Here is a 7120-nt window from a genome sequence, read left to right as displayed (position 1 = left end):
ATATAGTAAAGTACTCTAGCCTACAACTCCATTATTAGAAAGGAATGTTTTTCATTCTACCTTCTCCAGCCCCACCCAATCCAATACTGTTCTGTATTAACTATATATATATAGTTATATATAGATATATAGATAGTTATATATAAACATATAGAGATATAGAACTATAACTATATAGTTCACACAATTCCTAGAGCTTCCATTTAGCCTTAACTACAATAATGCACAACCACTGTTACAGATACTCCCAAGAACTCATAATATCCATGTCCACAGAATAGTCTCTCATTAACCACCAAAAATGAGACCTAAATGGGATCGTGTACTGACTTCTTCGAGTAAGGTTGCTCCATCCTTCCTCATTCCCTAAGTAAATTTAGGGTACCTTTGTAGACTATTGAGAATCCCTTGCTATGATAACCATCTGTCTGCCAGAATCTAGTAGCCCTTGATATATGTAGTAGTTCTCTTCCCTTACCAAACCAAAGTGGTTTGGACATATCCCTATTTATTTTGACTAGGCCAAGCCATGTGTGAGCCTTAGTTCTAACCCAGAAATACTCTTCCCAACAGTGCTTCAGATCTTCAGAGAAAGACTTGATGGCTTAGAAGGATCAGATGGAATGGAGAAGCAATCTCATGAGGTAAAGGCTTTGGGAAAGTTCTAAACTGGGGGGCAAAAGGACCCTTGTTGATCTATTTCTGAAATTCCCAGGACAATTTTAATAATATCTCCATTAACTGGCAAGCAATTCTTATTCTCCCTGTGTTTCAAAAGCCATATCCAGAACTTTCAGCATCCTTTGTCCATCTAATATGACAGTAGGTTAGTGCCTGTTATCATTTCCAGACCATCCCTTTGTGTAGATGTTTTGTTTGCCCAGACAATTGCTGAAATTGCCCTAATCTTTCACTAGAACTTTACCAATTTACTTGCCCAGGACTATCTGGTAATCTGATGAGGGAAAGGACGATAACTAATGCCTGATACTATTCAGGTAGAGCTCTACCCAAAATATAAGATCTAATTGCACCAACCTAAGCAGAGGGAAGGAGAGGAGAGAGTTGACTGTGGAAAGGGGGCACAAAGACTACTAAATCTACCTGTCTTAAAAATTTCACTCTCTCCCTCACTGACCGCCAGCCACAAAGGAATTCCTTATTATAGGGCCAAATTTACAAAACCTAAATAGACAACAGGAAAATTCTTATCGGGGGCCTAAAACCAGTTCAGTAGACTTTGTAAGAGCAAATTTTCAATTAAGTTTTCCTAGTCCATGGAATTGCAATTAATTAAGACTACCATCAGCTTGTTGTTTAAACTTCTGCAACCTCTCCAGTTCTTTGGTAAGGATAAGTGTTAAGTTGGCCCCAGGTTCTCTTCCTAATGGGACCTATTTATAATTTTCATACTCTTTTCAGCTCTCATTCCCCTCTCTCTAATATTCTCTAAGTCAAAGATCTTGCTTCCCTTCTACAGTCAGTTCTATCCTCAACAAGGTACTCCTTAACGATCAAAAACTCATTTAACTCTATCTGTACTGACACATGTGCAAGGATAGTTTATTTTCTTTACCATTAGTGATCCAACTTCTCCAAAAATACCCAGAGCCAAGAAATACTTATTTTGTGATATTTTCCTCTTTGCTAGTTTAACTTCTTAAGTGTTTTTTTTAATTATATATTTTATTTTATTTTATAATAACTTTATATTGACAGAATCCATGCCAGGATAATTTTTTTTACAACATTATCCCTTGCACTTGCTTCTGTTCCGATTTTTCCCCTCCCTCCCTCCACCCCCTCCCCTAGATGGCAAGCAGTCCTATATATGTTAGATATGTTGCAGTATATGCTAGATATAATATATTTGCAGAACCGAACAGTTCTCTTGTTGGACAGGGAGAATTGGATTCAGAAGGTATAAATAACCCGGGAAGAAAAACAAAAATGCAGATAGTTCACATTCATTTCCCAGTGTTCTTTCTTTGAGTGTAGCTGCTTCTGTCCATCCTTGATCAATTGAAACTGAATTAGCTGTCTTTATCGAAGAGATCCACTTCCATCAGAATACATCCTCAAACAGTATCGTTGTTGAAGTGTATAATGATCTCTTGGTTCTGCTCATTTCACTTAGCATCAGTTCATGTAAGTCTCTCCAAGCCTCTCTGTATTCATCCTGCTGGTCATTCCTTACAGAACAATAATATTCCATAACATTCATATAGCACAATTTACCCAGCCATTCTCCAATTGATGGGCATCCATTCAATTTCCAGTTTCTAGCCACTACTTCGTAAGTGTTTTTTTCACTGATCTTGGGGATAGCAGGAAGTCCTGGTTTAACCATGTATAGAAATCTCCATAAACCTTTAACAATGCTAAACTCACAAATACAAGAGAATTTTATTACCCAAGTTTCTCTTCATCTTCCCTACCATCCTTTCTCCTCTTTCATGAATTTACTCACAACATTATTACAAATATCATTTAACAATTGTGCCAGATCATTCTGTTTCAAGATTAATTTACTTAGATCCAGTATAAATAATTCAAGCCCAGGATTAGAATCAGAGTTTAGTGAGAGGATTATGAATTTTAAAAATGCAATAAAAAATCACTTTATTAAATAGATAATAGAAAGAGTACACTTCTAAAATTAAGAAATTTAAATAAAGCATCTAGCCTCTCCCATTATTTTATTTACTACATTAAATTGGCTTTGCCAAGTCTGAAAGTTGTTCCCAATGCATAATGGAGATTCCAATAAAACTTCAGATACGAACTTCTCATAAGCTGGGTTGTGTGTGTGTATGTGTTTTTTTTTTTTTTTTTTTTGACCTTAAGTATGTAAGACAGCTCAATGGCCTTCCGCCACGGTATGAGAAACTTCATGGTTGGAGGAGAGGTTTTAATGCTGCATGAGGTATTGCATACCTCATAATATTATACTGATTTTTCAGTGATCTTCCAGGAATAATTTTTTTTAACCTTTGTGTCTTAGAACAATAGAATGTTAACTAAAAACTTCATGGGTGAAAAATGCTTATTGTCCAGAGCGACAGGGTCAGTCCATTAAGCTAGCGTGTCAGTATATATGTCTGCACTAGCCATTACACATGGGCTCATAATTGAAGAAGAAAGCAGACCGAGTTGTATTTGAAAGATTGTATAATTAAAAAAAAAAAAATTCCATAGTGCTCTCTGCCACAAAATCCTCATTTCCATACAAATGAACTTCCACTAATGAATACTGGATAATTTTGGAACTTAAAACACCAAACTTTCCAAAGAATTGATTAGATTAACAATTCTTACAAGAATAAGTAACTTTTTTTGGCCTTCATATTTACAATACTTAACATAGTGCTTCACACACATTTATTGACTGACTGAAAATCCCAACTGAAATAGAGCAATAAAGAAAATGATGGCAAGCAACATGCTAATAGTTATAATCTATGTTTAAGAAGTTATGTTAGGGATAATAAGGAACTTAACAATTAGAAATGGAAATTCAATCATGTAGCAAGAATGAAGGATGAACAGCCAGCCAGTCAGTCAGAATATTCCACTGGTACTCTTGAAACAAAAATATCTAAAGAAAGGCTTCAAGCAGTTTGGGCAGATCTTCTGTGGAGAATCAATGGGAGAACATATGTGTTTAAAAAATCATATATGATTAAAGAACACGAAGAAAAGTAAAGTCAATTCAGAAAGATAGGTGGGAGGTAGATTGCGATGAAAAGGACTGGTGAGTGACTAACATGTTCTTTGGGAGAACATGGACAAGAACTATACTGGGTTAGTGGACATGAAGAAAAGGAAAATCAGTTCAAAAAGATGGGTGGGAGGTAGATTAGGATGAGTTTGATGGGCAACCACAAACTTTTCCACAGATAAACTGTGGCTCTTCCCTCATTTCCAATCACTGTTTCTCTAAAAGTTCATCATCAGAAAAAGCAAGGAAGTGACTTTTGGACATAATAGTTTCCATTAACAGGTCTAAAATAACTTCTTAGTGAAATATCATTATTTATGCTCCAAAGGCTTTTTTTTTTTTTTTTTAAAGAAATCAACACTAACTAATCAGTTAGGCTGCTTTATTGGGAAAATGGAGTGATGTCTCAGAATATTAGAAAAAATGATTATCTCTAGATGGAGAAAATTGTTAAAGCTCTTGAGAGCAATTACAAACAGCATCGATGAACCAGAAAATCATTTTTCATGCTTCTATCATTTTAGTCTCACATAGAAGTATTTGCTTACAAGAATCCCAACTTCTCAAAATATCCATTACTAACCTAAGTTGGGAAACATATTTAAAGGCTGAAGCATCTTTCTAATTTGTCTCTGAATTTGTCAATTAGCATTTATTAAGCACCTATGTACTAGGGACACATTGCTTAGTGAATACAAAGAAAGGCAAAAAACCACTTCACTTAAGTTACTCACAGTAGTTGGGAAAACAAGATACTATTGGAGAATTCTCTTGACCTCTTAAGGCAGACAAATCATTTGGGGCCTGGTTACTATGGGTCAAAGATAGAAGGCCAAACTGAAAGTAAAGAAATTAGCATGCTAAAGAATCTATTCTTGCTGCAAACAAACTCAAGATTCTTGGAGTACAGATTGGTTTTTATAACCTTTTGAGGCCAATTGGAGTATACTGTCGGTCAGCAGCTTCTTGCAGCAATTTAGGATGGAAAAGTTATCACAGAAGTAGAAGTGTTAGAAAAAGAAGTTTAAGGAGAAAAGGAAAGTATTTGAAATGCAAATGACAAGATTTATTAAAGTAAGAAAATATTCTTTGGTCTAGGGCAAGAGACTAGGAGAAACAATCATATTTATAAGTGTGAAAGCAGTTTATTTAAATAAAAGCAACCGGGTCTTTTATCCAAGAACTGTAAGTTCTCCAGAAAAGAATGAAACCACTTGCTTTAAGTTATAACACCTGGCCTCAAACCAGAATCTCCTAGCCAACAACAGGTTCCAGGCCACACCCAAGTTGTCATTGTTTGGGCCCTAATTGGCTCTGAATGTAAATAGCAATTGTTTTGGTTTGTGCCAGAAACCCTGCTGCTCCCAAACTGATTTTTTTGGGGGGAGAGGGAGTAACTAGGTAAAAGAGTCCATTCTTGAGCCTTTATTACTGATTGGACTTTACCTCACTCAAACTGAGATCTGTTTAAGACCTTAATTTAAAAAGGCCAAAGTCTCGCACTGCATCCAGGGCCATCTCCAGTCCTCTTGATCTGTATCTTGGCCGCATCTTGACCCAGATGGCTCTGGAGGGTAAAGTAAGACAGCTCCCTCCTTCAAATTCAATTCACTTGCATGTCCTGGCATCCCTTCCCCGATGTCATGGTTCTTTTTTGAGAAAGAAGCAGAAACAATAACAGCTTGTTAGTGGGAACTTTCTATTAAGAGGTCACCAAGTGATTGGGGATATCTACCTTGTTAGTCCATCCAGATTTTGCAAAATATTCTCCTTCCCTGCTCCCCATTACAAACAACAGATTTAGAGAATAAATTGGAGGTAACCTCAAAGAGAAGGTACTAATATTGATGATGCTTGGAAAAAGGTTTTGATGAGGGGAGCTCAGAAACTCTGACTTTGGGGGTGAATCATGAGGTAAAGCCCTTGAGAAGTTTCTTGAAGGAGAGATTCTCCTTGAACCTTGCCTCTGGGAAAGACCGGCCCCAGGGAATCCAGGTCTAGGTAGGAAAGAGTTGAGTACTACTCCTACTTAGCCAGAGCTGGAGATTCCAACACTATTGAATTGGAGATTAGCCCAGAGACACTCATTCAATTCCAAGATTTTCTATTCTGATTCCAGCTCAAACTGTACCCAGCCCCCATCAAGGGCTGCCCCCAGCTTCTAACCTAGGCTTCAATTATAAAAAGAGGCAACTTGAACCTCACTTCTTGCAGAGGACCTAATATCCCATGCCATGGCTATACCAAGGAACCTCTCTCTCCCCTTTCCATAGCAGCAACCCTCTGCCCCCTGAAATGATATTCTCTTTCAGCATTACCCCCTCACCTATTTCCCTAACAAGACTTTATACCTCTCTGTTGGCATTTCTCTGCTAGAAACTACTTCTCTGTCAGGACCTTGCTAACAAAGAATTCAGTCTTTCTATTCATACATAGCAAAGGCTATGTATGTATGTACCCCAATGCCAATTATAAACTTCTTTTTGCCAGCTTTTTGGGTTGGTAAATTCCTTTACGGACCTCTTTGCTGCAAGAAGGGGGTTCCCACAAGTCCCTGCCCTGTGCAGAATTCTTGGGGGGACATAACCCCAAACCTCTTCATTTGGCTCCCTGAGCACCAGGAATCGAGGGGAGCAGAACCTCTTCATTTGGTTCCCTAAATGCAAACCTCTTGTTTTTTTAAAGGAAAGCAAGACTAGCTGAGCCTTGAAGCCAGGAGGCAGAGATGGAGAGTCCCATACACTCAGAATATAATCAGTTTAAACCCACGGAAATGGGGAGAGGGGGGATGCCACGTATGAAGAAAGGCAAAAGGACCAGCGTCACTGGCTCAGAGTATGAGGAGGAGGGCCAAGTGAAGAAGACTAAAAAGGCGGGAAGGCTCCAGGTCACGAGGACTTTGAAAACCAGGCACAATCTGAGAAAGCCAGGGAGACACGGGAATACCTTGAATAGAAGGGTGCCTGAGGAGCCTGGAAGATTTGGGAAGATTAATTTGACAGCTGAGCGGAGGATGAAGGGAGGCCGCTGAATAGTGCTCAACTGCCCCAGGCTTGTATGTGAGGAACTAATCCGTCCTAGGGGACTGGGGAGTCGGGGCCGCCGCGTGTGCTGGGTGCGGAGAGCAAGAACAGGACAGAATCTTCTACGAGTGCTGGGTCGACGAAATTTTCCAGCGTCCCCTTAAGTTGTGGACGACAGTGCATTTTATTCTAATGATTCCGGCCGGGTAAGGACTCTGGTGAAGTGGCATAGGACAAGAAGGTCCAAGGTTTCCCGGCGGCCCTCCCAGCAAGCAGTGGGTCCGACGGCGCTGACGCCGGCTCAGGCGCGCACGCGCATTACGTAACTACCAGAGCCAGCCTTTCACCCGCCCCTTGTGCAAAGAGGCTCCTCCCC

General features: G+C 39.2%; 1 long non-coding RNA gene across 1 annotated transcript; it reads right to left on the bottom strand.

Annotated features, from left to right (window-relative positions):
- Positions 1 to 3153: 3153 nt before the first annotated feature.
- Positions 3154 to 7115, bottom strand: LOC127563604 (uncharacterized). The gene is made up of 2 exons (XR_007954050.1): positions 6668 to 7115; positions 3154 to 5370 (listed from the first exon to the last, which is right to left on the bottom strand). It is a non-coding gene; the product is annotated as an uncharacterized LOC127563604 (long non-coding RNA).
- Between the last annotated feature and the right edge of the window lie 5 nt (positions 7116 to 7120).

This window comes from Antechinus flavipes, chromosome 1 (genome assembly GCF_016432865.1).
Source record: "Antechinus flavipes isolate AdamAnt ecotype Samford, QLD, Australia chromosome 1, AdamAnt_v2, whole genome shotgun sequence".
NCBI lineage: Eukaryota > Metazoa > Chordata > Mammalia > Dasyuromorphia > Dasyuridae > Antechinus > Antechinus flavipes.
This window is presented reverse-complemented; position numbering and strand designations above follow the sequence as displayed.